We start from the raw sequence: 23,241 nt of genomic DNA, 5'->3' as shown, positions 1-23,241 counted from the left end.
GTAACACTAGCATCTGTGAAGTGATGACTTTTCCATCTTAGCCAAGCAAGAAGACTAGATGGGACAGTTCTCCACAAAGGGCACACTCCCTCTCCAGGGCTTCTGCGTTTCTATTCCAAACACCAATGAAGGGATACTATGACCGAACTTGTGATAGCATGCACATGAGAATTAGGCAGCACACTGTAGAATGTTTTCATATATTGCCAGAGTTAGTGGATGCATGTGTGGATGCAGGAGTTCGAGTCAGGTTAGAGGACAAGAAGCTATAATTAATAAGCTATAGGCTATGTCTAAAATAAGTGAAGGTATTTATAGGTAGTACATACAGAAATTGGAAGAACCTCCCCCAAAATACAGAGTCCGAATGTTATAAATTTACACCCAGGCATGCTCTTCGCAATAATAACCCCAAGATCCACCTAAGGAAGGGCCCTGTTTTTTTTTGCAGATGTATAAACAGAGGAAAATGAAGAACACATCACTCACCTCAAGAAGTATCAACAGCATGGTGTCAAGTGTCAGTGACCCTGGTGTAAGACCGGTGAGCAGAGGAAAGCTCAGCAGATCCCGCCAAGACCAAATTGATAAGTGCCAACTAAGCTAGACCAGGAGGCCATCTACTTGTGCCCACATTTTGGCCACTACAGACATTAATGTTCGGTTGAAAGTGTCTGTGGTACACAGGCTGGGGTGGCATGGCATTTCACAGACATCTGGGAGACAGCGAGAGCTCATCTGAAACTCCCTGCTTCCTCTCCAGCAAGTCATCCAGGACTCTCTAGCCAGGTAATTTCTTCTTATCTTTGGGTCACCATGAGCTCAGCTCTTCTGTCTCGATTCACTCCTCTATACCTCAGGTACGTGGTGTGGTATTCTTTCCTTTCTTTTTTATATACATTTAAGGTTAGCTGCCTGCTGTTTGATACACATGCACATAGTCAAATGACTGCCAGTTGTGTAAATTATCCTATCCATAAATTTACAGAGTTTCCTCTGTGTGTGTGTGTGCACTCGCATGTGTGTATGCCAGTAAGAATACCTGAAATCTACTCCTAGCAAATGTTCAAGACACAATACTTTGTTGTCAATGAAGTTCTCAAGGCTGTTCGTTACCTCTCCAGACTTATCTTATGAACGCAACTCTACCTTTTGGCAACTTCTCCCCCTTTTCAATAAGCAACTATCATTCCACACTCTCTGCACTTATATTTGGTTATTGAATGTGTGACAGGGAGGTAATTTTTCCTATCTGGCTTATTTCACTCAGAAGAATATTTTCCAGGTATATCCATGCCTTCACAAATGTTAGCAGTGCTATTCTAAAGAATAAACAATATCCGGCTGCATAATTCATGATTTCTTTACCTACTAATCCACTAATTGACACTTACCAGAGAATAGTATTCAAAATATACCAGGAACATACAAGTTAGCTCAACGGTGGGTGAAGACTAATAATCAACATTTTCCCTCAACAACACATGCAAATGTTAATAATATTCTGTTTTGATGCTATCTCTTATCTCAGAGACATATTTTATTATAAGAAGTTCTTCTACATTTTCAACTCTATAGCATTTGTCATATACATAAATACATACATGGATCATACATACATACACACACACACACACACACACACACACACACACATATATGCATTCTGTAGTTGTATAAGAAAACACAGGCATCGTTGTTTCTGATTATCTCTCTGCATGGCATCAGGTATATAACAGCCACTTGCTATATAAATTATTATTGTTGTTTTATTTTGGAAGTTGTTTTATTTTATTCTGTTGTCATTTATTCGTTGAGAGTTTCATACACGTATATGATGCATTAAGATCGTCCTCAACCTTCTTATTCCCTGTCCCATCCCTGCCTAAACATCCAACCTTTCAATAAGTTTTCCACCCTCTTTCATCTCTTTTTGTTTTGTTTTGTGACACAGTGAGTTTACGTAGGGCTAACCATCTAGGCATGGATTTCATATCATTCACTGTATCACAAGGAGATCACTAATGCCTATAACACTTAAAACAATGACTGTCCATCTCCAGCAGCAATCAACTGCTAACAGCTCTTAGAGGAAAGGGTGTTTACCCACGGGGCCCTCTCATTATCATCACTGAATGTACACAGGATAGTGTTGGCCATGTTCTCCATAGGCCACCACAGCTGCAGGGAGGTAGTGAGTGCAACAGCCATATCATGTTTTCTTCCCATCATTCTGCTATTATTGTTTTTCCTGCCTCCACTACCATGATATTCCTTGAGCCTCTAAATAGATGCTAGTAGATGTCCCATTTATGTATGACCAATCATCAGTAACTTATTCTAAGCACTCTGACCAGCTAGGGATCCCTACTGTAATTGCTGCCAACTTTACATAAAGAAATTTCTCTGACTAGGGCTTGAGTAGCACTAATGTATAGGTATAAACACAAATATTTAGTCATTGGTTTGGCAACATGTCTATTTAACAAGAGCAGTTGGTCTACCCTCTTGGGCCTTTGATATCCACAGCCATGAGATTTTCACTAGGTTATATGCAGGAACATGGGTGTGGGATTCTCAAAGAAAAGTTGGTGAAAGTAAGACACAGCCAGGTGTGGATATGGACTCCTCAAAGGAAAGTTGCCTGTTTTAAGTCTTGATAGGTGCCCTCAGCCTTTGGTGAACACAAGTTACGATAACTCTCAGTGAGCAATGGAGTAGGGAAGGTTTGGGCTGGCTGAGGTGAAAAAGTGATGAGTAGCATAGGCCACAGGGGTCATCGCCTGTTGGGGTTACTGCTAGGCATTACCCAGAAGGTGCTTCAGTTTCTAGAGAGAACTAGGAAGGAGATGTGGAAACCTGCCCAGCAATAGCCAGGCCAAGTGACATGTGCACACAGAAGTTCCAATCCCTCATGTCTTGCCCTCTGAATTCATTTCCCTGAAGTCCTCATATTCACATGAGGTTAGTATGGCCTCAGATAATGCGGTACGTTTCAAAGTCACCCTGAATTGCGTGGTAAGTCCCCATCTCAAAGAAATAACAACTAAAGAAACTCACTGAGAAGCTTGAGAAGAGGAGAAGGTGATGGTGAAATCAAGGCCACATTCATGCTTCAGAAAGACACTGCTGCTAATGAGAAACTTCCAGTAAAATGTGAAAGAAGGATTCAAAGAGGCTCAGAACACAGTGAAGACCTAAAGTCAAGGAAAGCAGGGATTGGGCATGATATGGTCAGCAGGTGTTCCTTGTTATGTTTTGGTACACAATCATATATGGAAGAAAGTTGATGATTCTACTTCTGGATGTTGTATTCACAATGTCTTTTGGATGGCATTTTAAACTATGTGGTCAACAAGCACACACATGTAGGATCTCTTAACAGACTCAGAACAGGCATTAGGAATTTGGAAGCTGTGAGCTACTAGGTAGCCAAGCTAACCTCAGAATACCTAGTACCAAGGACAGCATTCTAAACAAGAAGAGGTACCCTTCCCCGAGATCTTTCAAGAGACACGTTCTTGCCACTACATTCACCAAGCAAGGGACCAAATATAGCATCTCCTCCTTACATGGGACAAAACCTAAGAGGAAGACTGACGTCCTGGGCTGAACACATCACAACTAATGACATGTTGTGATCTCCTACAAGGAGACTTGGGGGAGGGGGACTGTCAGTACATCAGCTCACATAACTGGCATCTCCAAGAACTCATATGGTGCAGGAGGCTTGCAAGTTAGGGCAAGGAAGGACAAAAAACAATTAAAGAAAGAACCATTGGAAACTGTTTTAGTCACAGTGCCAAACTGTCCCATGTCCCCTGTGTTTCTGCTTCTTTTTAATGGGTTTTTGAAGTAATATTCTTTCCTTTTTCACCCCAATCTATCTAGCAACCTGTACAAACTTTGGTCCATCAAAAACAAAAAGGGATCAGAGTCACCTGGCTCTGACCTCATCCGGTAAGTCTTTGTTAACACTTCATTTGTGAAGTATTCTTTGGGTTCAAAGTGAAATTTGAAGATAAAGCTCATAGGCTGGCCAGCATCCGAGAACTCCACTTTAACATGTTCCAAGAGCTTTAGAACAGGTTCATCATGTCCCTGAACCATGTCCCTGAGAAAACGAATGTTCTTAAAAACTATCAAACAAATTCAGGAATTGCTTTAGGGTCTTCTTTTTTCTTCATCCTTTTTCTCACCTTCAATCTTGGCCTTTTCTTTCAGCTCCTTGGAAACTTCATCTTCCTCATCCGGTTTCCATTCACATTCTTCTTCTGTAGGTTCATAAATTGCATTAATGATCTCAAATCGTTTATCAAATCAAGGCTGATAGAGAATAGCATACGTCCTCTTGAAATCATGAACTTCTTCATAGAATTTGGCTTCTATCTGTGCACACTTAACTTGAAGATTTTTTGGAGAGCATTTACTCGTCTTTCGACTAGCTTAGGCCAGATTTCAATATATCCTGTTGGTGTGTCTACCAGACCATCAAATCTTTCCTGAAGGGCCGCAAGAATCTGAGGATTTTGCATCATCTGAACAGTTAGCTGACGTGCTTTGATGAGGGCTGATCAACTCAGCTTTCCACAGCTGCAGGAAGGACCCTGCATCTGAGACGCCTGTCTGTCAATAGCATTTGTTTTCTTGCTTCAGGGTCATGTGGGATCCGACTTGGCCACTGTATATGATAGGATTCAACATCATCCACATCTTCTCCCAGAGACTACTTCCCTTGGGAAGGTCCACTTGGCATAGTAATTGGCCCCTTTTACATTTCTAGTAGAAAGTGGCCATGGTGGCAGTATGACCTAATTGAAAGGCACTTGTTCACATTCACAGGCCAGGAAATAAAGTACCACTATGTTTTCTAAGGTGTAGCCCACATAGAGAAAAGCAAAATCATACCCACACTCAGCTGACAAAGAGAGCACTCCCAAACTCTTACCATATTAAAGTGTATTCATTTCCTTATAGTGTAACTCCCTACCACTCAGTCATGAAAGTTCTTATGACATTATTTGTAAGGAAGAGAAAAATGAGATACTGTCTAACTAAGAACATCTACTAGAAAGTTATCTGTTTCCTTGTCATTTGCTTAGTTGTGATTTTGTTATTTGGGATGCTGCTTTTGGAAGGTGGGCATCTAAAAATACATTGATTTAGTGTTTTCTATGTACTCTTATTCTGACTGTATCATCATTGCTTCTTTTCCTCTCTACTAAAAAGACCCAATTTCATTAAGAACCACTCTAAACACTTCTACAACTTCCCTTATAGCCGGGGTGGTCAAGTGATATTGTGTTGGCCAATGAAACGTAAGGGGATATCTTTAAGGATTTCTTCATGAATGGGCTCCTATGTGCTATGCATGAAGTTAGTGCACATGAATACAGCACTGGGGACATAATGTGGCAACCAAAGCAAGAGGAGACCAAAGGGGTCATAGGCACAGGTGTTGTTGAGTGGCACGGAAAGTGTCATCAGCATCCAGCTCCATCATTTTATGTGAGAAAAACGCAACCTCCTCGTCTATGTCCACTTTGCTAGAGACAGCCTCTCTACACAAAACAAAGAGACCATAGGTACTTAACCACTGTCCCCCTGATGGGAACAATTCACTCAGGACACCAATAGGGAGGGAATTGTGCACTCAGATTTTAGAAGCAAAACTGGATTAGCTTGAAAACAACACATTTTCCAATTCAAGACACTGAGTTCACATGTTTATTGTGACTTCACTCAGCTTCTGTTGGAAGAATGTCTTTTGCTTTGCTTTCTCTTTATCGTGCTTTCTCATCTAGATTCCTCTAAATTCTCTCATATATATATATATGTAAAGTCTTGAATCTACTGGTTATATTTCTAGCTTAACCTTGACATTCTGCCAGTGTGTGGAAAGCCTGGTACATTTAGGCTATATTTTGGGTTATCTCTGAGCTACAGCTTCAAAATTAGCGCAGACTCAGAGCTGATAAATCACCCAGGCAGCCTGCTCTGAAACCACTGACACAGGTTTGGTTTGTACTTCAGACAGCCACTGTGAATAGGAGGCAAGAGCGAGGGTGAGCATCCTGTTCCCTTCCATTCATCTCATATGCAAACACATCACTCACCTTCACTGCTGAGAGAGATGCCAGCCAAGGCAGGCCCTGTCATTTAATTCTGCCTTAGTCATAAGACACAGAATAAAAGTTTGCTCTTATTAATAGTTTACTTAAATTTAAATTAGATGAGTATATATAATGGAATTGTATCTTCTATTGAATTTAGACTATGGAGGTGGAGAGGCAGGCAAAATTCATTTATTAATAAAATGTTATTTTAAATATCTCCACAATACTCTAAGATTTATTCTTAAAGTGTGTGTGTGTGTGTGTGTGTGTGTGTGTGTGTGTGTGTGTGTGTGTGTGTGTGTGGAACACAAGTACTCATAAAGGTTAGAGCCATTGGATCCTCTTCGGAGGTGGAGTTACAGAAAATTGTGAGCTGTCCAACCTGGATGTTGAGAACCAAATCAAGGTCCCCTGGAAGAACAATATGAACTCTTAATCCTCCTGAATATGAGTCTTTTTTCTGGCCCTTGAAAATAGTCTTATATTGTCAAGTTCCAGCACTTTGGGTATTTCAGTTGATACTATAAAGCAATAGTTCTAATCTGATTTGTAGGAAAAATGATGGAATGAATAAATTGAAGGTCAAATAATTTGTTGTCTGAGCTAGATCACCTTTGACAACTAGTGATGGAGATACAGACAGTGAGGCTGATGCACTAGGTGCAAATTATGCAGATGTGGAAAAGCAGGGTATGTGAGCATCCTCTAAAGAACCATGGAATTTGTGTATGGATAGCTCAGTGCTGACAAGATTCATGTTCATATATGAAATATAATGTTGCTTTGTTTGTAAGGCCTTTTGTGATGTACATGACACTGCGTATAGAGGAGTTGGTCCAGGCTTTATAAGGTGGATTTTAATATCCTCCCTGTAAATAAGGAAATTGGGTCTAGAAGGGGTTTCATTATTGCTGGTAGTAACAGAGTCAGAAGTGTGCACAGTTCTTTTAAGAAATAGTTTTAAAAAAAAAAAAGGAATAGTTTTTGTTTTGGTTTTTTTGTTTTTTTGTTTGTTTTTTAGCATGGCAAGTAGAAACTCTAGCCAGTTCTTTCAAAGGACTTTTTGGGAGAATCATTCAGTGAAAATCATAATAGAATTTCTAGCCAATTCCAAGTCACAACTGCTTTCTGCAGAACAGAGGAAAGGAAGAGAAATGCAAGAAGACAAGAAGATTCAACCTGCACAATATAAAGATAAGACAGGTACAGAGCACACACTGGACCCTGGGCACTGGGACAAGCAGGCATACATTGTACCTTGCCTGATTTCACAGCAAATATTAAATGCAAGAATATGTTCTTATTTTTCAGGTAGGGAAACTAATGCTCAGCTAATTTAATGACTTGTGCACAACTAGGCAGTTAGTAAGTGCCAGATTCAAAGTTTATTCCCAGATCATCAGCTAGATATGGAAAATCCGGTACCTCAAGACAATTAGCTTCTCTCTAGGACCAGTGTTGTCAATGCAGTCCTTAGCCCGTCCTTCCTGGCTGCTGCATGGGATTCATTGCGTAACTTTGTACAGTACATTTTCTTCCCATTAAAGACATTTGAAAAATAAATCACCCACTAGTGATGGGTGTGCTTACTGATGACTACAAGAGAAATCACTGAATTGGACATGTTGAATGATTAATTTTCTAGTACATGAATTATAGCTTTAAAAGATGTCAAACATCATGGGATCAATCAAGTTAGAATTATGTCTGAAGTGGAGTCCACCATTTTTCTAACAGTCTCCAATGGCTTCCCATGATGCACTTTGTTTGGACTGTGCGGGCCCCCTGTGACCAGTGCCTCCCAACTGTCCAGCTCTTTGACTAGCCACTTCTTCATTCCCTCTCCACACACTAAATAAGTTCCGGGTTCAGAGCTCTGCACTGGTTTGATTCTGGCACTGGAATATTCCAACAGATCTCTGTAGGGCTGGCTCATTCCTATCCTTGGCATCTCAGGCAAGATAACATTTCTTTCAAATGGCCTTCCCCTTATACTCAGGATGAGTTACCGCGCTCTAAGCCACCTTCCATTGAATATCCATGTTTCTTTCTTTTATTTTTTATTTTTTTGCCTTTTTAAAAAAATTAATTTATTCTTGTTACATCTCAATGGTTGTCCCATCCCTTGTATTCTCCCATTCTTCCCTCTCTCCCATTTTCCCCTTATTCCCCTCCCCTATGACTGTGCCTGAGGGGGACTTCCTCCCCCTTTATATGCTCATAGGGTATCAAGTCTCTTCTTGGTAACCTGCTATCCTTCCTCTGAGTGCCACCAGGTCAACCCCTCCACTTAATGGCACATTAAAAACTTCATCTTCCTCTCCATGACCAGTCACGTGGGTATGGTGACACGGTAGTGGGATTTGGTGATACTGGTGAATGAACCAAGATTTTCTCTTCTTACCTTGATCACAACTAGAAAAGAGTTTTCTTGGCTTTTTTTTTTTTTCTTTAATGCAAAATCACACAATTGCAAAGAGCAAACTGTCCTTGTCTTTGTATAGAAAACACTCAAGTGAAAGCCAACATTTTGAAAAAAAAAAAAAAAGAGATTTATCTTTCTGAAAGACCGTTGTTTCCCATACAGAGGCTTCTTTAGCACAGCCTCACTTGGTTATTCTAGGTGAACATGTGAAGCAACCAGCAGGATCCAGAAGCTTGCAAGGAAGAGGGAAACACAAAACAAAAGAATTCTGGGAATGTTATTCCACTTTTGTACAGTACACTGTGGGATGGGGCAGAAAGGGCAGCAGAGGGGCAGGGACAAGTCCAGCAAGCACTGCAGAGTTGGGAAGCGTACTAAGAGGGAGAGGGACAAAGATATAAAACACTGGCTGGGCAGCTTTCCTCTCAACTGATAGATGGTCTCAAAGTCTTGATACAATGTTCACTATTAGAGAACTGAGCCAGTGCAAAGCAACACCAGCTCGGTCCATTTTACTATCTGTAGATGAAGGTCCCTTCTGTAAGTCAGTCCAACCCCGAGACTGGGATAAACCAGGAAGCTGGGAATAAGGCTGTTTTACCTATAGCTGCTCTGATCCACACTCCTTCCTCTTTCATTTCATTCCATGGTCAGATAGCTCCTGCAAACACACTCTGCTCCTCTCACTGCAAGTTGCTAAATCTGAGGTCTAATCAACCGTGTTCGAACACATGAATAAATAAGTGCTGAGCCAGACACTGGGAGAAATTAGCACCTCTGTAAGTACGTCTCAGGTTATTACTTGGAGAATTAAAGTGTGTTTCTTGAAAGACACTGATTTAAGAGGCTAGTGATGTACGGAAAGACAAAATGAAATGAGACCCAAAATAATTTGGGAAAGAACGAAGTAGAGAGAGACTGCTAGCCCCTGGGAAGCCTTGGGTATTAGCAGCAAAATAGATAGATTAGATGGAAAAATATGAAAGACTGTGTTTGGGCCTGCACCTCCAGAGTACCATAGATGTAGTGATTTCCAGTGAAATGGACCACTCAAAGGGATATGCCAGACCTCACAAACATTTCAGAACAGACTTGCTTTTGAAAGACTCTCAGCTAAAGATAACACTGCAAGACCTGATTTTGAATCTTGGCGCTGACCCATGGAAGTTGAGTGAACCAGGATGAGTCATTTTAACTTTCTATGTCTCAGTTTCTCTGTTGGCAAAATACTATCAGACTTGTTGTGACTGTTTAGAGGTGTGATGTAAACTCATAAAGAACAACTTTCAGTGTGAGGAATGTAATGACATCCTTGCTGGCACTCTCATCTCTCATTCTACTTTAAAACCTTTGAGGTCCTCTGACAGTATTTGAGTCCTGGTTTTGTTGATTATTTTATTACTCTGGAAGTACTCTAGATCTCAAGGAAATTCTGTAGCTTGGGCTTAATACACCATTTTCAGACATGCTGAGGGTAGGTGGGTGGGACAGAACACTGCAGAGTCATTTCCATTCAGCCCTTATTATGTCTCCCAATGCGACTCCATGTACATGAAATGTCCCTCAAAGGCTCATATGTTTGAGCATTTGCTCCCTATGTGGTGGTGCTTTCTTAAGAACCTGTGTAATCACCAAGAAGCAGAGTCAGGCTGAAGAAAGTGGGTCACAGGGTGCTGGGAGTCTTCTGGGTTGTATAGAGTCTAGCCCTATGTATGGCTGGAGCTCTCTGCATCCTCATCCATTGTTATGTAAACAAGCTGCCTTATAATCCTCCTGCCACTAACTGGGCTGTTCCCACCATAATGAATAAAGTCATGCTTTCCCTGCTATGATGGACTGTATGTATCTTCTCAAACTATGAATTAAAGTATACCATGTCTCCTTAAAATAGCCTCAGTAGTCTACCACAGTGACAAGTAATAAGCACAAGAAACTGGTCCTGAGAAATCAGGTTGTTGCTACCATAAACGGTAGACCTTTGGCACTGGTTGTAGAAAGACTGTAGAAAAGTTTGGCGAGGTCTTACAGAAGCCTCCAGCACTGAAGGTGAAGCTTAGCGATTGAATGGATGGGAGTTTAGAAGACCAAATTGTTGATAGAAAGGCCGGTAGGACAGAATGTGCTTATGAGACTTCAGGGCCGGGAAGGTCTACTGAGAGCTGGGCTGGAGAGCATTCATCTTGCCTTCTGGCAAGGCATGGGCCTACACTCTACCCATGTCCTAAAGCTATGAGTGGGCTTGAATTCAAAGGCTAGAGACTCATTTGTAGAGTGAAGGCGATTTTAAGATAGCATAGCACTTATTCTGTAGTTGGTTGCTGTTCCTGTTTTTAACCAAGTACACTGTGTGTGTAATTTTTTGAGGAAAAGAGCAAAACTATATTTTGTATATGTTGGGTTGCAAAGAATTTGTCCTTCTTAGAGACAACAGAAACATTAAAGGGACACTGCACTTTAAAAAAAAAAACAAAAACAAAACAGGACAACAGGATAAATGACTTGGGGAAAAGATCCTACCCATTGCAAGTTCCAGAGGATAGAGCTGAAATTCCATGGGATAAACACCCATTTGAAAGGAAAATTGCCTGAAAAGATAAAGCCCCTCCCTCTACTGTGTCCTGTTGGAAATAGCTGTCTAGAGATGGAGGCAGAGGGTCAGACTATATCTTGAGCACACAGAAGAACTTCTCGTTCCCATTTTGCTGATATTGCATGCATAAAGAAAGCAGGAATTACAGAGTCATGGGGGCTTATGGTAAGGTCTCCGAAAAAAAAAAAACCTGATGAGGTCAGTCTATGTGTGGTAATGTCATATCTCCTAAAAGGAGGCCCCGAGAAGACACGGCATAAAGATCTGAAAGGGAAGCCTGCATTTCAGTGGAGGCCACAGCATTTTGGACATGCCAAGAACACGGGACATCCGAGGAAAGCTGAAGCCACAAAGAGAGGCCAGCTTAAGAGAGATGTACTGTCTATGAGGAACAGGAGTGTAAGAGTAGGGTTATCCAAGCCCACTGAAGCCCAAATGATGCCATCACAAAACTCAGATTTCAGCTATGGACCTTTAGCATTTGGCCTTTGCCCTGCTGGGTTTTGGGCTTGCTTTCATTTATATAGTTGTTCTTTTCTATATCCTATGTCTCCCTTTCGAAATGAGGAATTTGATTCGGTGCCATTGTAATTGTAAATTGGGAGCGCGTAGCTTTCTTCTTGAGTTTATAGTGTCTTGATGCCAAGACTTCACTGTGCTCCAAGTAGTGGCTTTGGGCTTGTGATCAATGTTGGAACTGTAAGACTTTTTGGAACTGATGGAACTGAAGGCTTTTTGCATTAGGTAGTCATAAAATGTCCCCATCCCATAGGCATCTGTATTTGACCACCTGGCCTGTAGCTGATGGTCCTGTTTTGAGAGGGTGTAGAAGTGTTAGGGGTAGGGTGAGGCTGGAGGAAGTGGGTCAGCAGGTAAGTAGGGAGTAATGTATAGGCTGACCTGACTTCTGCCCTGAGATCTTTGCTTCCTGATCTGCAGAGATGTGAGTGAGCTGCCTCATGTTTTTACTGACTTGTCCAGGAACTTCTCCTACTATGTGAACATTGCCATGCTAGACTGCCTTTTTAAATTTTAGGCTAAAATAAATCCTTCCCTTAAGGCATTTGTGTTAGGTACTCTGTCACAGTGAGGAGAAAAGTAACAAACTCAATGACATTCATGTCAAGAAGGCCACAGCCAGTCACTCTTTCAGGACCATATGCTGTGTTTCAAACTTTTAGCTTCTTCCATCCACCATTCTGCCTAGCTCCCTGTGCATCAATCCCAGACTCCTCCACCCATCATCCTGCCCACCTGTCTTGTGTACCAATTTCCAGTCTCCTGCATCCACTATTCTGCCCAGCTCCCTGTGCATCAATGCCAGAAAATAGGACAAACATTTCACTCAGACAGGCATCTGAATCTCACTCAATGCCAGCACCTCTAAGCCTGAGAGGAGAAGATTATAGCAGTATGGGACCTATATATCTTTACAAGATACTGGAAAGGGAAGCCCTACACGCAACATCACCATCATGAGAGCCTATGTATTTGTCGGTTGCGTTCCATGCACTTAAGACTCAGTCTAGTTGCCTCTCAAGAAAGCTCTTGCCAAATGCACGAAAGACAAAACAAGTAACTTAGCACTGGGTACATGGGGTAGGAGATTTATGCTTGTCCATCTTCATCGCTCACAACAACCCAGTGCCATATTGCATTGTGATAATACCTTTACTGATGAGAGACCAAGTGATAAGAAATACCTTGTTCAAGCTCTTAGGGCTGGAGGCCTCCAGCCATACCTACTCTCCTTTCCTCAGTGACTACTAAGCACAATGGAAAATTCTGCTTGACTTAAGATATTATATAGTGAGGCCTGGTGGCGCACGCCTTTAATCCTAGCACTCCAGGAGGCAGAGGCAGGTGGATCTCTGTGAGTTTGAGGCCAGCCTGGTCTACAAAGTGAATCCAGGACAGCCAATACAGAGAAACCCTGTCTTGAAAACCAAAACCAAGCAAACAAAAAAAAAATATATATTATTCAATAGAATTATTTTACATAATCATTTGCTATGGTAATCATTATCTATTATCTGCTTTTGTCTTAAAAAAACAAAAGCCCACACTGGTAGAAAGGCACAGAGTTAGCTCTATTGCAATCAGAAGTGGGAACTGAAAGAGTATGGAGACCAACTCACGCAAGCCAGCAGCAAGCACCACAACACAGCCAAGGGCATCTGGGCAGATCAAGGAGATTTTAATTTGCTTAGGAACTCATTCCTCTCTGAACAACCACTTAACAGAAACCGATTTCTTCTGAGGCAGGAAGTAAACTCAGCTAATTTTTGCATGCATTAGTGGGAAAGAAACATCTTTTTGAATCCTGTAGAAAGACAAGTGCCTCTTCTGTGGGTGAGTCAGAGTTGTCGACCTGAGAGATGCTTAATGCATCTACTTGAGTCTGTCCAAAAAGATTTTACAAGCCAATTAACAAACAAATAAAACACCTATGGTATGTAGGGCAGTGTACAAGGAACTACAACAGTGGGGTACATGGCTGGCATTTATAATCCCTGCAAGAACTAAGAAGGTTGATGACATCCACGAATTTGCATACAGGCCTTCCATCATCCAACCTTCAAGGCCAATTCAGAAAATTGGCACTGTTACGCTTAGGGCTGTCGAAAGACCTGTCCCCAAACATATAATCAGCAAGTGGCAGAGTTAGAATTTGAGAAAACTGTAAAAATAAGCACAGTGATAAAACAGGACTTTATCCAGATCACATCCAGACAGCCATTGTCTGCCTGTGGCTGAGCCAGAGACTGTACCACTAGTTTAAGAAAGATGTGGAAAGAGAAAGGAAGGAAGGAAAGAAGGAAAAAGAGAAAGGAAATAAGACAAAGAATGGTAATGAGGGAAGGAGGAAGGAGAGGGAGAAAAGAAATGGAGGGAGGAGGTAGTGAGGGAATGAGGAAGCAGGGAGGGAAAACATAGGAGGGAAGAAAGTTTGAGAGCTAAGAAAGTGAATGGGAGAGAGTAGGAGTCCAGGTAAGTTGTAAATGGTCCATAAGTGTCAAGAATGCACAAGCTTCCAAAGGAGACTTTCTCCTTACAGCTACAAAGATCAAAAGAAGGCAAAACCCCCTGGAGGGGGAGACCTGGTGGCACTCAGAGGAAGGACAGCAAGTAGCCAAGAAGAGACTTGATACCCTATGAGAATATATAGGGGGGATGTAATCCCCCACAGGAACAGTCATAGGGGAGGGGAATAATGGGAAAATGGGGGGGGGGAGGAATGGGAGGATACAAGGGATGGGATAAACATTGAGATGTAACAAGAATAAATTAATAAAAAATAAATAAATAAAATAAAATTTAAAAAAAAAAAAGAAGGCAAAACCTCAGCCCTGACACCAGGAGGCAGTGTTACGCTGAGCCTGCTTTCTCCCTGTGCACTTTCTTTTTATTTATTTATTTATTTATTTATTTATCTATTTATTTATCTGTTTATCTATCTATTTATCTATTTATTTATTTATTTAATTTTATTTTATTTTAACCACAGTCAGTGATGTAGTCTTTACTATATAAAATTATATACAATTCAAGAGGAATTATCAAGGCTGCCAAAGCTGGCCTGTGCACTTTCAAAGACCATGTTTGGGAAATGTTAGCTGCAACCCCTCGGTTTGCACGTGTGAGATCAAAGGCAGGCCTGAGGGTCCTTAGTCTAAGTCCTGCTGTGCAGAGATGGGCTGGTGTGTTTCCTGCTGCATTTTCAAGGACCACAGAAGCCTCTCCTTTCTGACCCTGCCATTCCATATCACTTGTTGCCATCTGCAGTCTGGTGGGAGCATACCTCTTTACCATATACAGCAGCTTTTAATCTGGAAGCTATCCTGACCCCAGCATCCAGTGGTGCTTAACTGATGTCAGAAAAGGAAGAGAAAGCTACCCACAATTCCACTCTCCTATCATGTTAGAATCATCTCTGTTGGTGTTCTTTCTTGCATGCATTTACATAAGTGCAATCATACATGCACTTTTCTAAAAAAGCATTTTGAATGGCCTTTTCTCCCAAGGGACAGAACTGATAAGTCACACTTGTCTACAGCAAAAAGCCTGGGGAGAACTGAGTTTCCTCTGGCATTATTTTCCTAACTCTCTTTCTTCCTTCACAAAATAGGGGCAATCTTACTGTACTTATTCAAGTACAGTAAGAGCTCACGCATGAGAAGCCCAAAGACTGTTTCAAGGATAATGAGCCATCCATGGTTTGGGGAGATGGCTCAGCAACGCTGCCTGGAAACCTCAGTTTCAATGCCTAAAAGAGCTGTGTATGGGGGTGCACACTTGTAACCTCAGTGCTGGGGTAGATCTCTGGAGCTCACTGACAGTCTAGGCTACTTGAGGAGCTTCAAGCCAACAGAAGACCTGTCTCAAAAACAAGGAAAGTAGTATTTGAGAAAGGACAGCCACATGTACCCCAGCCTTCACATGACCACCTATCACACACACACACACACATACACACACACACACACACACACACACAGTAAAAAAAACCTGCCATACATTGATGCGTCCTATTTTGCCTTTATTCAGTTGACTTTAGCTGAATCTAGGGCTTCAATAGTCCCTAACACCTAAAGGTGGGTTCTGAGGTTGGGATTATTTAGCTGACATCTAGACACCCAACATCTTCTGTATCTAACTCATGACCATATTTGTTTGTGACTCATTTCTATTTATGAGCATGTTCTATAGTTGTATCATCATGGGGACTAATATCTACTCTACAAAGAAAACCCTGCTGAGATGTGCTTTCTTACAGGAAGTCCCCTCTTTTACTCCGAAACACTTATCTTTTATATTATGACTTTATCTCTTACATGAATCTCATGATATACAAGAAAAACATGAATCCATTTATTGGTTAAAATTTTCAGGTACATTTAGAAACTTCTGTCATTTTCCCACCCTTCTCATGCCCAACAAGGAAATAAAAACCCAGTTAACTTCCAAGTTAACCTCCAAAGTGATGTTGGTTCACATGCCTCTTTCACAATGATGCATCAGAGAGAAAGAATATCAATTAGCATCAAGGAAGAGCAGGTAAGAGGGAGATCAAGAAGCCTGATATGAGATCCATCTCCTAGAAATCACAGCAAAGCTTCACGCATGATACCTCTATAATACAGCTGCCTAAACAAGACCTGAACAAATATATGATGAATAGACATGCTAACATGGAAGGGGAAATCACAAAGGGATCCAGGCCTAGACAAAGAACTACAGGCCACTAAAGACTGTTGAGAGAGGAGGACTTGGTTTTCCCCAGGGATGAGCTTCCTACTTGGTTATTCAATGCCAAGTTGTCAGCCCTGAAATCATGTACATACAAGGAATACTAAAGAGACTCAGCTGACTGTATTTATATATTTATGCATATATACATATATGTAACAATAACAAAGAAAAAAGGACCATGAATTTGAGAGGAAGTGTATGTGTGTGTGTGTGTGTGTGTGTGTGTGTGTGTGTGTGTGTGTGTGTGTGTATGGAAGATCTAAAGGCAGGAAGTGGAGAGAAATGATTTGATGATATTTTAGTTAAAAATAAATGCTGTATACTTAAACAAACAGCAACGAGAGACATGAAGTATCTTGATTTCTAAGTAGTACTTTGTATCTCACAGTGTGTGTCATGGTTTTTGAAGCTTTTCCCAGACACATGTGGTGATACATCCTTGTATATACCAAGGAGATTGATAGTTCTCTTGTGATAGGGCCCAAATCAACTATCCCATAATCTTTTTTTTTTTTATTATTTTTGTTACATCTCAATGGTTATCCCATCCCTTGTATCCTCCCATTCTTCCCTCCCTCCCATTTTCCCCTTACTCCCCTCCCCTATGACTGTTCCTGAGGGGGATTTCCTCCCCTTTTATATGCTCATAGGGTATCAAGTCTCTTCTTGGTAGCCTGCTATCCTTCCTCTGAGTGCCACCAGGTCTCCCCCTCCAGGGAACATGGTCAAATATGAGGCACCAGAGTTCATGTGAAAGTCATACCCCACTCTCCACTCAACTGTGGAGAATGTCCTGTCCATTGGCTATATCTGTCAACCTAGAAAAAGTCCTTCCAATCATAAAAAGCTCAAAGGGTAGAGATCAAATGAATAAACAAAAACAAAATAATCAATGAAGCATCCCAGAATTCTCATAAGAATGAAATTCTTGGGACTTCTTGGTTCTTCTTCCTCTTGATGCACATGTTGGAGGCTGGGGCACTTTCCTGCATCCGGTATGGCTAGGGTTGATGCAAGGCAACTGTTTGCAGTAAACAAACTACCTAACCTGTTCTCTAATTCTTGTGCAAATGCCCAGAGCCCTACGGACTAGGCAAAGAAGATTTAAATAAACCCAGGAACTAAATAAATAAGTGTCTCAAAATAACCCAATGAGAGACTTCCAATAAACTGCTCTGCACAGGCTCTTGATAGGGGAGTCATGTGGAGAGAAAACGTCAACCACTGCAAGTTTACAAAAAGGCTGCAGCACAAATGGAAATAGAAGGTTTGCAGGGACGGACACGTGCTGTCTCCACAGCACAGCTTCAGAGTTTCTTTTATGAGCCAGTCTTGAAGTTGGGAAATAAACATTGCTTTAAATCATAATTTAGTGAAAGGAGAGTAATTTTAAAGGCAGGCCTGGCTGAGGCAGTGGTAATTTCCCTGTTCATTTGTTCTCTTTCTCTAAGATGCTCACCATTTTTGATAGATTGTTCTGGAACTCGCTCATCCCAGGGACATTACTGCATCAGTTGACTCCATGGAGTGTCCCACTTCAGAGGGAGACAGTGCCCTCACTTTGCCTGCCCTAGTCCTTCCGTTAGGAGCATTGGTTTTCCTCTGATCTTCCCTAAACTGTGGCTACTGACTGCTTGTCTTATAGGCTAGGCATCACTTCCTCCAGAAAGCCCTCAGTGTTCTGGAGGATTATCCAGAAAGAGCTGTGTTACAGTCTGAAAATATTAAATGGAAAATTGTAGAAATTATTATGAACTGTTGAGTCCATAAGTCTAAAGTGCACATCATCCTAAGTACAATGAAGTCTTGTGTCACCTACTCTGCTGTGCTGGGGTTGTGACCTTCCTCAATCTATTATAACCACAGATTCTATGCCACCCATCCACTTGCCATCCTGCTATCTTCGTTATCAAATCCAGTGTGTTCAAAATCCCCCTTTAAATACATCATGACTCCAAAGTGTGAAAATAGCAATATGCTATGGTATAGTGGCGTAAGTCACAGAAGAATAGACTAATTCTGACACTGTGTGGGTGCACTAAGGGAGAACTGGAAAAACTATAGTCCATACAGAGCTCTAGATTGTGCATACACAGTCTTGGGTACCTGCAAAGAGCCTTGACACTTACATTTCATTACAACAGAGGAATGTTACAAGAATAACTCATTTTTCCTGCTAACCCAACACTAGGAGTAGGTGTTACTATAGTTTCTGTGATACTGGGATGTAAAGAGAAACATTAAACATTTCATCAATGCCTCCAGAACCAAAATCATATCTGAGAATTAAACCTAGATTTGGACCCTACATCCATGTAACATTATGGATCTATGACATGCACATGTCAAAAGTATATATCTACACATAAGATTAGAGTCCCCCACCACTGTGCTGACTTCCTACGGGTTATAAAAACTATTTTAAAAATAGCGGTTTAAAAGGTTATAATAATCCTTAACTATTTTTCTAATTCTAGACCATTTGTTGGTGGTTTGTAAAAAATGAGACCTTTTCCAGTCAACAAGTCTTCATACATAACACGAATGACTTGCATCCTTCACAAGTACACAAATAAGTATATGAATATTATGTTCTGTTACTATGGCTTGCAATTTGCCATTACAGGTTCTTTCATGAAGATGCTGAATCTTTTAAACTATCCTGCAGGGGGAGCTCAAGACCCTCTATGGCTTATGGTGGGAGTTGAGACAACTTAGATTCTCTCTTCTTCCCTCCCTCCTTTCATTTTTGGACAGGTTTTAACTATGAAGCCCAGAATGTCCTCAAACTTGTGGCAATACTCCTGCCTCTTGAGTGTTAGAATAACAAGGTGAGCCAACACAGCTGGTTTATCCATCCCTTTCTCCTAACAGAAGCACTCTCGGCCTTCTACCTGTCTACCCTGCCCCCACACACTCACCCTACTTGTAGCTCATCTGTATTCCACCTCTTTCACCCCCACTTCTGACCCATCCAAGCAGTGGATGGCTAACTGCTCCTTGCCACAGCGATAGGACAGGGGAGAGACAGCCAAGACAGTCCTATCAGAAACAGTTCATGGATCATATTTGCTGGAAGTTTGACAAGAGAGTTCTCTCATTGCTCCATGATCCAGTGACAAAGCCACAGCCAGCCTTGGAACTGTGAGCTGCCTTCTTGCCTCCACAGAGGAGAAGGTCTGACAGAACATACATGGGGAGATGTGGAGCCAAGAGACAAAGAAACACACATTTCTTGACAGCAACATTTTGAGTCCCTGTCTTCAACCTGTTTGAGATATCAGCAATTTCTTGAGTGAATAGAAAAAGAAAAACTGACCCCCCCCATGAAACACTTTCTACAAGTGGCATTTGTGTTTATGGTGATTTAAATAGTTTATAGTTAAATATATGTATAGTCTGTGGTGTTGGTGCCTTTTAAATATTTCAGAAAGTTTTAAGTTCCTGAGACAAGCTAATGAATGTGACACTTAGCTTAAAATATAGAGTATAATTTGCTCACTGACCTAGTTGTATCTGAACACAAATAGAGAAGACTTATTTTCCATCTCCAAGAAGATGGAAAGGATTCAGGCCGAGATAACAATCTTTCTTGGAAGGTTCCAGCTCCTACCCATGGGGCATCTTATCACTAGGCTGGCTTCTACCTGTTGAGATGCAACTGCCACCCTCATATGTTCGTATTCATCTCTACCTACTATCAAGCCAAGTTTGGGCAGAAGGAAGCTCCCCTGAGGGAAGCTTTTGTGAAGTGAAGTTCATTGATTATCATAGATATTCCTTGGACCTAATAGGATGAGCCAAAATACACACATTGCCCTTTGAAACTCAGCTTTCATTGAATGGTGTGGAAGCTGGCAACATACACCAAAGGTAAGAGCTAGAACATAAATAGCTGCTAAATGGCTCATCCTCTATAAAGACTGTGCCTTACAAGATGCTATGGAAGGTGGTACACGTTATCCTGCAAAGCATCTTAAGGAAAAAAAATAGAAGAAGCCCCAGACTGGGTTACTTTTCCTAAACATTTTCACTGTTTGGTTTTCTGTTCTCCTCTGAATGATGAATTTTGTGTTCTTCACCAGGTTCCCTTCTAAGAGAGGGCAGAGAGCCTGTCTGAACCACCTAAGAAGGGTGTTGTTCATTATAGGCTCCCCTGGCCCCACATAGCTTCAATTCTGGTTTTCCTTTTAGGTTTGGCACTCATTCTCAATGTTATGTATCAGTAGAGGTTACAACTAATTGTTCTTGTAGCAAGGGTTCATACAGAATGACTAAGTCTAGTGCTATGACTAAAGGGAGGTGGCCAGGCTCCTCTGGCAGTTAGGATGTCCAAGCATAACCAAGTGACCTAGCCTCATATAGCATCTCAGGATGAATATCTCTGTGATTACATTCCCCGATGTGGACTGCAGGGCTATTAGCACTACCTATTAAATCCAGGGCACATAGGTAAACCTGTCCTGTTCAGAGGTGCATGAGTCATTCCCAGTGCCCCGGGCCTTTCCAAGGAAATCACTGTATCTTTGTGTTTGTGTTTCTGCTAAGTTTCTCTTTGTTTCTTTCCCAGTGAGGAGGTCCATGGTCCATCACTATGTCTGATCACAGATGACGTCCTCTGCTATTTCTGTATTGTGCTCTCCAGATGTGCTATGCAGTGCACTGTGATCTAGGGGGTCCTAATGGTGCTGTCTCATCACAGCTCCTAGCATCCAGAGAGTGAGGCTGTTCCTCTGGCTCACCTTTGCCCACCTCACTGGCTTCTGAATGCCACGTTGTTATATTTCACTTCTTGCATGAGAACATCGCACAGTAAATGAAAAATGTCTTTCAACTTCCTCAGAGAGGAGTTTCACAGGGCAATTCTGCACCTGTTTCCAGAATTTGCCCACTCATTCAGGCACTAGCCGGTATTGGTGGAAGGTGACTGATGTTAAGATAAAACCTCATGGGATCTCTCAGCAGTTTGACTTTCAGGGAGAACACAAGAACAGCTGACCTTTGACACCTCTCACGGCTCTGAATCTAGCTGAAGTCATCAGACTTCATGACCTCATCTTCAAGGAAGGCAACGTTGAAGCCATCACAGAATTAGCAGTTAAAAAGAATAAAGAGAGTAAGGACCCAGCAAAGTCCAGACTGGCAAAAGCAAGACTCTAGTGTATAGGTTCTGATGATGAGCTCCCATCCTACCAAAGAAGTAGCTGAGACACAAAAACAGCAGCCACAATTTTGTGGACCACCAGTGAGCACAGCCCCAGAGCTTGCTTTGGTGTCGGGGAAACACCAGCAACCACCTGCAGTCTACAGCTGTCAAACGGTGGCAGCTCTTTGTTCAAGTCTTTACATTCTCCCCCTGTCATTTTCATTTTCTCTGCTTATAGACTTCCATCTCATGGCTGCTCTTTTCCTCATTGCCATTAAACAAAACACACCTGTATGAGACAATTATCTGTCTTGTAATTGTTCAGGTGTCTCTTGGCTTCTCCTACATAGGCAACTACTTGGAGATTCAGACTATGATTGACTTTCCCTTGACCTGGAACTCTTTCCACATCTATCTCCTCAAAGTCTTTGGCCAGATTTTCCCAAAATCTGATTGTAGAAGTCAGCTTCTCCTCCATGCTGAAGAGCTAGAGAGCTCCAACAGCCTCGTTCTGTGGTCCACATGTGGTCTACAGTCAATGTACACAGGCAGCACATGTGGAGAAGGTAGGCAGGGCTTGCTCCTAAGAGAGGCAACAAGCCCAGGAGCTTTCAACCTTGCCTCTAAAATTGTGGTCCAGACACAAGCATCACCTGGGGGAAAAAAAGAGACTAAACTTTTCAATCCTCTGAAAGTTAATCAAAACTTAGAATAATAAGGATTTGTTTGCTCAAATGAAGTGGCTGAACATCTGTGAAGAGAGCTTTGTGGTACTTTAGTTTGCTGTTTCCTAGTCCCCCTAGTCCTAAGCTACATGTGATAGTCCTCTAGAACAATGCTCTATAATGCTCTATAAATACAGTCAAAAGCAACAGCCTAGCCACGACTGTAGAAAAAGACATGGAGATGGGACTCATTCGAAGGCTAGTTTCCAAATAGCTTCCTTATGTTTTTCTGGTGACACCCTAAAAATCTCACTTCCTTTGTTTGTGTTTATCTGACCTGACTCAAGCTTTTGCATGGTGAGAATCGACCTCTCACTACAGGGACTTGTGGAGCATAGTCAGTGGCAATGGTTCAATTGCTACCTGATACAGCAATTCGAATTAGGAAAAGCAAGTTAGCCAAAGACCTGAAAGTAAGTGTGTGCTACAGGGCAACATAGTTATCACATATCACGGATAAGGTTGAAAGTCAAGCATGAGTATGGGGTTGCACATATGCTGAGGAGCACATGCACATACATGACAATGAAATAAATACCCAGGAAGGCCTTACAGTCTTCTTGCTGCTTTTGAGGCTGTGTGTATGCAAACACTGAAAGCTAAGGTTGAGTTGCAAGCTGGGTTTCTGAGCATTGACACTAACAGAACCTCTCTGTTATGGCTGGAGGACTCATTGGTCCCAGGAATTTAAGAGAGACTCTAAATTGGCTGCTAAGCAAACATAGACTTGAGTGGCTACACAGGATTCAGAAGGTAGCCACCAATCCTGCAAGCTCACTACACAAACAGCCCCGATAACAGTCATGGGGGAATCTGATTTATAGAGTTGTCATATTTTAGTGTTTAAGCTGTCCATTTCCTAAGAAATATGAACCAGCAAAGAAATAGGAAGTTAGGCTTACATGCACGAAAAAACAAAGACATAATTAACAGAACCATCTCCACGGAAGCACAGATAGGTGAATGACTAGACAAAAATTTCAAGA

General features: G+C 41.7%; 1 protein-coding gene and 1 pseudogene across 1 annotated transcript in view; both read right to left on the bottom strand.

Annotated features, from left to right (window-relative positions):
- Positions 1-23,241, bottom strand: part of Kcnq3 (potassium voltage-gated channel subfamily Q member 3) — a 287,398-nt gene that overhangs the window by 69,714 nt on the left and 194,443 nt on the right. The gene's annotated exons all lie outside the window — the stretch shown is intronic.
- LOC127201762 (nucleosome assembly protein 1-like 1) lies at positions 3,688-22,008 on the bottom strand (annotated as a pseudogene).

Source organism: Acomys russatus, chromosome 17, assembly GCF_903995435.1.
Source record: "Acomys russatus chromosome 17, mAcoRus1.1, whole genome shotgun sequence".
NCBI classification, from domain to species: domain Eukaryota; kingdom Metazoa; phylum Chordata; class Mammalia; order Rodentia; family Muridae; genus Acomys; species Acomys russatus.
Note: the sequence above shows the minus strand (reverse complement) of the source record. Positions and strands in the feature narration are given on the sequence as shown.